Source organism: Ruditapes philippinarum, unplaced genomic scaffold (genome assembly GCF_026571515.1).
Source record: "Ruditapes philippinarum isolate M1 unplaced genomic scaffold, ASM2657151v2 ctg929_1_1_1_1, whole genome shotgun sequence".
Taxonomy (NCBI): domain Eukaryota; kingdom Metazoa; phylum Mollusca; class Bivalvia; order Venerida; family Veneridae; genus Ruditapes; species Ruditapes philippinarum.
Window position 1 is genome coordinate 18,523 of NW_026863720.1, and position 10,209 is coordinate 28,731.

Genomic DNA, 10,209 nt, shown 5'->3' on the forward strand with positions numbered 1-10,209 from the left:
TAATAGTTTGCGTATTATATTTTTAAATAGCCCGTAACAGTCAAAACTAAATTTTAAAATTCTGTTATTTACTTTTTTGCAAAGAAACATTACAAATGGAATGGGAGCATGAGGAAATGGCTTTAATAATGCAAAACAAGCAAAATGGGACAATAAGAGAAAAGGATGGTTGTAATATCTAATCTTTTTTTACCTACTGTGACCTTATCATGCAAAAGACCAAATTAATTTAAAGCGTTCTTGCACACAGTAAATGGAATTTTTGACGTTTTCAAACTAATATGACATTATTGAAATATGGATGACTGACAGACCAGGAATCTTTGACTGTCTGTAATAGCTGAGCTTTTGCTAATGTGAGCTAAAAAATGAGAATACTGATGTCAAGGATGATTCAATAAATTCCATATTTAAGAAAACACAGCTTTAAAACCAATTGCAATATTGATAAAAAAGTAAACCATGTATATTATCTATGCCCCTGGTTAAAACATGATAGAAATATCCCCAGAACCTTTTTACTCACAATAATAATACATGTAATTATAACAGCATTAATAAGTACATTGCCTTACCTAATAGTCTGAATCTTACACAATTTAATGTTGCATGACAAACATTCTATTATAAAGCTTTCAATATTTCAGTTACTTCACACATAAGCAGTGTTCTTTTCTAATTAAAGCATATATACAGAACTTGCTAATATGAAAAACAAAAGTGGTCATGGTAAGTTTATGTCATGTATAAAATTGCAACTTACTCGCAATTTAAGTAATTTTATTTTAAGATTCTTATGCTAGAAAGTATGGTGATTGCTCAATTTTAAGTCATTTGTTAAAAACATTTTCATAAATCGGAAACACACTGTATAAATGGCTTGGTACTTCATATAAATTGTGAAATTTCTTTTATTAAGAATATTACTTACTGATAAATGTTCACAAAATTGCAAATACACTGTAAATCTAAAAACAATGCTACATAATTAAGGTATAATCAAGTTATATAATGATTAAGACAATGGATTGAAAATTTGAAATGATAGAAAAACAAGCAAATGTAAAATGAACATAAAAAAATATATACATGTAACACTATTGACCATAAGAAACAGTTAAGTCAAACAAATGTAATAGTTATTATGCATTTAAATTTGGGGTGTAGTTTCCTGTTTCTTCGGAAATTGAAGTCAAAATAGTTCTCAGAAGTCAAATATTTCTCTGACAAAGATAGAAATGTTATGAGCATGTAAAGCTCCCACAAACTTTCTGATATAACTCTAGTGCAATCACTGTTTGTCAAATTTCAATAGATTAATAATGAACACATGCAAAATATTTTTTACTTTGACTAGAATCAAAAATGATACCTTTGTTTACAGTTTGCGTCCACAATGATAATAGCATATAAATAAATATTATCATGTCACTTGTGCCTGGTTATATAAAAAAAAACAATTTCTAATAAAGGAATGTACAAGTTTGTTTTGCGTATGTTAAGAACAACTTAAGCATGTAAATAAAAAGTACTGGGAACATGGTATTTTAAAGGTACAGTGTATTAAAGTAGATTTTAACAATAATAAATGAATGATTTCAAAATTAAAAAAAAAAAAAAAAAAAAAATGGGTCAAAGACAGAAAAGGCCTAGTTGCATTTCTATACCAAATATCATGATGCTGTAATGTTTTGAAAAAATTTACCACTGACCATTAATGTGGAAAATTTAACTAAGTCAGTTAACAGGAAGTGGATGAGTGAAAGACTTGAAATCGAATCCCACAGTATGAGACCATGTGTCAATGCTGTTTGTCAAATATCAAAAGCCTGTGATAAGTAGTTGCTAAAAAAACTGTTACGAAAATTTCCTACCATTGACCATTAATGTTGAAAATTAAACGGTAAACAGGGCGTGGTGAGCGACCGACCTGAAATCAAATCCGACCGTATGGGACCACGTCAATACTGTATACCAAATATCAAGAGGCTGAGATAAGTTGGTATGGAAGACAAAACTATGAACATTTGTTTACATATATTCCATAAATAAGTTCAAGGTGGGGGGGGGGGTTGGGTAATTCTGGAAATAGTCATGCTTGTCGCACAACATATGTGTAATGATAAGAAATATAAACAAGAGGGCCATGATGGCCCTGAGGTCGCTCACCTGTATATAGGCCCCCCCCCCCCAAACGTTGCAGGGCCAATTTAACCCAAGGGCTTTTATTTGCACAAACTTGGTAGACACCCATAAGAAGATGTTTCATGCTAAACATCTAAGCTCTAGCTCATTGGGCTTTTTAAAAGAAGATTTTTTTTAAGTTTTTACTATACACATATAGTTAAAAACAATGACACTCCTGGGGCCGGGCCAGTTTTGACCCCAGGGCTTTTATTTGAACAAACTTTGTAGACACTTACTTGTAGATGTTTCATTCTTAATATCTAAACTCTATCTCTTATGGTTTTTCCAAAGAAGATTTTAAGTTTTTGCTATACACATATAAAGAAAATCAATGACCCCCGGGGCGGGGCCAATTTTGACCCCAGGTCTTTTATTTGAACAAACTTTGTAGACACTCACTAAAAAATGTTTCATGCTTAATATTTTAACTCTAGCTATTTGGGTTTATTCAAAGAAGATTTTTTAAGTTTTTGCTATACACATAGGGAAAATCAATGACCCCCGGGGCGGTGCCAATTTTGATCCCAAGGCATTTATTTGAACAAACTTGGTAGACACCTATTAGAACATGTTTGATGCTAAATATCTTAGCCATAGCTCTTTGAGTTCTTTAAAAGAAGGTTTTTTAAGTTTTTACTATATGCACATAGGGAAAATCAATGACCCCTGGGGCGGGGCCAATTTTGACCCCAGGGCTTTTATTTGAACAAACTTGGTAGACACCTATTAGAACATGTTTGATGCTCAATATCTTAGCCATAGCTGTTTGAGTTCTTTAAAAGAAGATTTTTTAAGTTTTTACAATATGCATATAGGGAAAATCAATGACCCCCCGGGGCAGGGCCAATTTTGACCCCAGGGCTTTTATTTGAACAAACTTGGTAGACACCCATTAGAACATGTTTCATGCTAAATATCTTAGCTCTAAGCTTTTTGGGTTCTTTAAAAGAAGATTTTTTAATTTTTTACTATATGCATATAGGGAAAATCAATGACCCCCCGGGGCGGGGCCAATTTTCACCCCAGGGCTTTTATTTGAACAAACTTGGTAGACACTCACTAGAAGATGTTTCATGCCAAATATCTAAGCTCTAGCTCTTATGGTTTTTTAAAAGAAGATATTTAAAGTTTTTTCTTTCGGTTGCCATGGCAACCAGAGTTCTGCATGGAATTAAATTCTTTGAACAATTTTTAAAGGTGACCACTAAAGGAACATTCCTGTGAAGTTTGGATGAAATTGGCTTAGTGGTTAATGAGGAGATGTTATTTAAAGTAAAAGTTTACGGACGGACGCCGGACGAAAAGCGATCACAAAAGCTCACCCTGTCACTTTGTGACAGGTGAGCTAAAAAGTAAATTAAATTAATTATAATATTTCTTTAAAAAAAATAATCCTAAGTTCAAAGGGATATTAACCTGAAAATATCGCTTTAAGAGTTATGAACCTGGTCACATAAGATGTAATTGATGATAAGGAATATGTATTTGAAGTAAGAGATAGATGCCTTTGAAACTAAAGAAGTCATAGTAAAAAATAATATTTTTCAAGTAAAAAAAAACTAGTTCATGGGGAGGTAATTCTTGCAATATTGGTGCTAGCGTTAACAACCTTGTCACATAACATTTGGTTAATGATAAGGAACATATATTTGAAATATGAAGTTGATCCCTTAAGAAATAAATAAGTAACAGTAAATAATAGCTGTCGGTAGGACAGCAACGCTCTACCATTATAAGTGCTTGATAGAAAAAGAGCCTTGATAATGTAAAATGTTAACAAAAGGGCCAAATTTTCCTTCAAATCCATGTTACTGTTATAGGGCCAAATTTTCCTTTAAATCCATGTTACTGTTATAGGCCTTGAAGAGAGTCCTATTATGCTCTCAAAGAAGAGTATAAAATTTCAACTTGTTCCTAGCCAGATGTCAATAGTATATGAAAATATCTGAGGTGGTATGCAAACTTTAAATCACATAAAATCTAAGTCAGAAAAGGGGCATAATTCTGTCAAAATGCTTGATCCAGTTATCTCCTCCTGTCTACAGGTTGGGGTCATGATGGTGAACATGTGTGCAAAGTTCAAAGCCATATATAAATGGACTTTGATATTTGAGATATTACAAAAACTTTAACATAAGTTATTACACCTACGCTGACACAGACGCCGACACCAACACTGACGCACTGGTGACTACAATAGCTCTACTTATTCTTATCGAATAGTCGAGCTGAAAATAACCTTTTTTAGGAAAATTCTATCTTCAAGAGGAGATAAATTTGAAAATATTGGTGCTAGAGTAATGAACCTTGTCACATAAGATGTGGTTGATGATAAGGAACATATATTTGAAGTATGAAGTTGATCCCTTAAGAAATAAGGAAGTAACAATAGAAAATAATATTTTTTAAGGAAAATTCTAAGTTCAAGGGGAGATAAATCTGAAAATAGTGGTGCTAGAGTTATGAATCTTGTCACATAAGATGTGGTTGATGATATGGAAAACCAAAACTTTAATCTAAATAAGGACGCGGACGCCGGGGCAAGAAGGACGGCTCTCCATATACTTTGTATAGTCTAGCTAAAAATGAAAAGTAAGAAAGTGTTTTATGCAGTAAACATTAATATAAATATAAAAGTGATATGGCACTTTTTGTACTTAGAAGCGATGAATGATATTTTATCTTTTCTTGCATTCTAAATCTATTGTAAATGATCATCATGTTATTACCGTACCTTTCTTGCCTTTTAAATGTATGGTATTGTACCTAACAATATTGCTGTTCCAGGGTTTTCACATGTTGGTTTACACAAAATATCCATACATATATCTAATTTCTATTATAATACATATATAATACATATATACATTAAACTTTATGCTTTAAACAAAAAATAGAACTTTTTACAACATTACCATTAGACAGGATTAATTTTGACCCCAGTGACACTACTGAAGTTTTCCAGATTGTATGTAAATGATAAGCAGACTGGAAATCTATACACCTGACAATCTATTTTCCTTTCTTCGAATTTAACCTTGAATATGTGACCATAAGGCTTGGAAATTTTTTAACAACATAGCAATATTCTGAGGTATCCAATGCATTTCTCTGCTTAACTTCAGCTAGAAACTTTTTAAAAGGAAGTTTTTCACATATTTCCAATACAATTTAGGTAAAACATGTAGGTCCATTGGCATTCAGGACTTCCATTAAGATTCAAAATTAAGAGTCAAAGACTGCAAAATGTCTTGACATTGGAAGACACAAAATATTGGTAAAGAAGAAAAAAGCATTACATTTTGGAAGTCACAAATTCAAGGAGTGAAATGACTCCCAAACTTCCATTAATAGAAGCCCTGCCATTACTATGAAAATGGTAGCCTGATGTTCATTTACAAAAAGTGTGTATACCTTGATCATTCAAACAAAAAGTTTCTCCAAAAATTGTGTTTTTCTCTTCTAAACAAACAACTTTGCACATTTCAACATCTTACAGTTCACATATATTCGTCTAACATGTCCACAGATACCACAGATATATATACAATGGATAGGAAGCTCAGAAAATAGTTGATAGTCAGATTCAGATCCACAGTGCGCTTCGGTAATAATCGGGTTTTCCCACTAGTCCCCGATTCTCACACTCTCGTTAAACTTCGGCGATATCCATGAACTACTGTTTACATTACCGACATTGTTTTTTTTTTTGAGAAATATCTGTGTGGAAAAGTGTGTATGGTACGTTTTAACATAAATAACTATTGCTTCTTATGTAAGTAGAAAATGCTTCGTCTTTTTTTGTCAATGTTCCTCTTGGAATTCAATATGGCGGTATTTTGGCTACTATTACCCAGGATGCATCAAATCTTGGAAAATCCCGAAACACATGATAACTTGCTTTAGAACAACCCCAATAATACTGAATTTAACTGTATGACGTCTAAGTTACTTCTCCATCTATATTAAGCTCCATGACATGTCCAATCAATCAGTAAATCAATAAGTTGATTGATCATTAGAACATTCAATCAACATTCAACAATCATCAATCAGAGAATGAATCATCGAGTCAATGAAATCGAGGAAATCAACACTCTGAAATTAAACAAATTACATCAACATAAAAATAGAGTAAAATCAATTTCATAAGTCTGAAATGCATAATTATCATTTAAATAAAAACGTCCAAATTTATGGTCAATTACAATAAACCCATTAACACTTTCTATATGATCTACGTAAATAACCGAGGTATATCGAGTGAAAAAATACGAGTTGCTTTATGACTTTAAGCGAGGATTTTAGTCAAGAATATTTAATTTTTAGAGATTAATCGCCGTGTTGGCTACAGTAAAGAATGTACTTTGTCATCTCAAGACGTCGAGAAAAAATAGCGTTTGGTTGCAGTTAAATAACATCAATTGAAATAGTTTACAAAATTTTGATAATAATCCTTTTTTGTTTCATTAAGTTTAATTTTTAAATTGGAAAAAAAAACACCGAAAATAATTGTTGGGCTCTGATAATTGTGTCAATTACCGACAGTATAGAAGTTTGTCCATCGTTCATCATTAAGGAAAGTTTGCATTATTAAATTATTTTTCCTTTTCACCGTATTTTTTAATATTAATTCTTTTTATTTATTTCTTCCCCTCCGATCATTATTTATTCAATCCATGTGCTTAATCAACAGATTAAACAATTCATCTTTCATACTCTTAAAACAACAAATCATAAGCATGAAAATCAAGGACGTTATAACATGCAACTGTGACACTTTTATTAAGATAGATTATACAACGCTTGTTCGTATACATTCATTTTTTTGTTGTTGTTAAATTGCGGAGCATCTTTATTAAAGTGAACACACTAGGACAAATGCTGAGATTTGATTAAAGTCGTCGTTAAAAGACACAAAATAACATATGCATTTTCATTTTCCTTATAATTTTGAAAAGTGCCGTACGGCTAGCCAATACAGCGTGTCCTGGCTAGAACTTTTGGCTAGCCATACGGGCCCGTACGGCTAGCCACTTCCATTAAATATTTACAACACATTGAACAGCTTACTTAACCTGTAGGTATATTAACATATAATTTACTATAGCTATATGCTTTCTACTGGCCGCCACAATCATAAGTTCATTTAATGAATTTATTATAAAATACATCATAATCATAAATAAATTCTAAACTCACCAGTTCGTGGAATTGAATGTACCAATAATAGCATTATCTTCTTCAAACACGCATACTGTCAAACTCTCTCTCTGCTGTAACTTCTGCAAAATATAATAAACACAATGTGCAAAGTGATAGGAATGAAATGTGAGATTAAGTAAACAGAGAGCTAGATTAACGGATTTTTCTGAAAACAATTTTCAAAGGTTCCAAATCACGAAAACTGATGACATTTAAAATCAGAGCACACTCATTACTTAATTAAAAAATCATCTATGACATACACTCTATAAAACACTAATTTAAACCAAATGCAACTCAAAATAATACTGACCAACTATCAATAATCCATATTTCCAATAAATTAAGAACACTTTGAACTTTTTACAAACAAAGCCGCTTAAACATAGACAAACTAGTGATATTGCGGAAAACCAAGAGAAACAACTCAAACAACAAAAAATATATCAAGACACAATTATCAACACTGTTAGTTTACACATCATGAAATCCAAATAAGAATTCCAAAACAGATTACATTAGGTTTAAATTCTATTGGTAAGTTTTCTGTACCTACTTTTAGAAAATGATGAGATCAGCTTTCACATACAAAAATAGCGTCGAAAACTTTGTTTTGGTACGAACTACTTCCTTACTCAAAGTTAACGCGAATGAATACTAATGATATTTTTTACTGATTATATCCTGAAAACATGCAAATAATATACGATAGAAATAACACAATCAAAAATGAACTACTGACAATTCAAAATCTTATCACTTGTGTGTGACAAGAAAATCTGTGTAGAACTACTTTGCGTTGTTAGGTACCCATTCTTATATTGTAATCCCGCAAATTGTGATAGAACTGTATTCACTGCTTACGCAGCGAATACAAAAACCTTAGTTGCAAATTCTTATAAGATTATAAATTATAGTAGTAAAATTAGGAATTGCTTGAGATACCTTTTAGTGTCTATAAGTTAAATTTACGTAATGTGTTAGCGTCCAAGCGGTTGTTATTATTATTATTATTATTATTATTATTATTATTATATCAAAGTAGTTCAGGTGAACAGTACACAATGTGCAGGCAGATTATATCTGGTTCATAAAGTAATTAACTATATTGGCCAACATTATAACTGATACGCGTGTTTGAAAAGATTGTTTTCATTTATGTTGCATATGGTCTTACTCTGTTATTGAATGAAAGGCCTTACCTTGATTCTTGAACAAGGGTGCATCGACTTTATATATGATATCAGGCTTATTAATTTTACTTTTGATTGAAGTTTTACAGTATGCTATATTTATGTAACATTTCATGAACGTTTTCTGTTTTGGCTTATTTGTTATTATTATTATATTAGGAGTTGTATTATACTAAGTCATTACATCACTTTTTTGTTGTTATTGTTGTGATTTGTTTTCATTTTTGCTCATCTTTTTCAATCTGACAATTTGATAACGTATATTATTTCATTAGATTTAAGTAAATCTGATTCTAATAGATATGAGCGTTTATCGCTTTAAGTCAGACACAATTTTTATCATTACTTTCCAATTACTGTACAACCAATACAAATATACCATGTGATGCTATAATTTCATGATAATAATGTATTTCAAGTTATATAATTTAACCATTCGATTTAATCATTATTTATTCTAAATAAAAAGTAATGTCCATTCACCAAAGTAACGAGATACACATGGTTAAATTGATCCTCCAATGAAGTGAAAGCTTCAGATTAACAAATAATCGAAGGACTAGATTTGTATATGAATATGAGAATAATTTGCCTGAACATAATAGTACCAGTGTGCATTTGATTTCACCTTATCATGAAAGCATTTTATTTGGCATGTCTGACAGCTAACTAGATAATATTATACCAGACGTTTCAATCATAGCTTCCGACACCATGATAATTTGAGAACGCAATTTACAGGCCAAATGTAAAGCTAATTACAACATACGGGAGATCAATGAAACCTCTATGATATGGTGAAATTATAACCTTCTGTGGGATAAAAATTAATTCATTACAAGGATATTAATATATTGTAGATGATCAGAAAAATTCTGATGAATAAATACTAGAACACAGTACTGCAGCTTTTTTCAATGTAATATGCATTGTACTGTAATAGCTTTTATGTATAGTACAGTAAATCTAAACTTATCTTAGACAGCAAAAATAACCTAAATTTGAGACAGCAAAAATAGCTGAGTAAAAAATGAGTAAAAGATTATAAGAAAATTGAAATTTTAAATAGGATATTTCTGCTGTTTGGCAATTTTCATTGTTTATTTTTGTATTGTTGGCATTTTGTATTCATAACGCATGTATTAGTTTATTTCTTTTATAAAAAAAACACGTGTTACCTACCAGCACTGTGAGTTTTATTCTACTTGTGAACAGAATGAGCTGCAATGAGATTCTGCACATATAAGAGAAGCATTTTAAATGATTTATGGAGAGTAGTTTATTTTCGACATTTATTATACAATTCACTTTGAGAAGCAATAAAAGTTTGCTGTGAATGCACTTTAAATCTGTAACAGTTTCTCTCTATTAAACAGCCAAATGTTTCATGATTACAAATTTGCTATGAGAGCTGTAAACTTGCAAAGAATATACATGTAACCCTGCGCATTCAGATGATAAGTTTTAGAATACACAATTAATTAATTTGGAGTTTAGAAATCCACAAATATTCAAAGACACTGAATTTAACACAAATGTTTTAACAGCAATAATTAGCGCTAATTTCATACCCATTTATAACCGAGGCTTTTGAGCATGCTACGAAATGTGTCCATATTTTTGT

The 10,209-nt window shown here is 31.2% G+C and overlaps 1 long non-coding RNA gene across 1 annotated transcript; it reads right to left on the reverse strand.

Moving 5' to 3' along the window:
- Nucleotides 1-5,550: 5,550 nt before the first annotated feature.
- Nucleotides 5,551-7,781, reverse strand: LOC132723119 (uncharacterized). The gene is made up of 3 exons (XR_009624697.1): nt 7,706-7,781; nt 7,390-7,472; nt 5,551-6,285 (listed from the first exon to the last, which is right to left on the reverse strand). It is a non-coding gene; the product is annotated as an uncharacterized LOC132723119 (long non-coding RNA).
- Nucleotides 7,782-10,209: the final 2,428 nt, after the last annotated feature.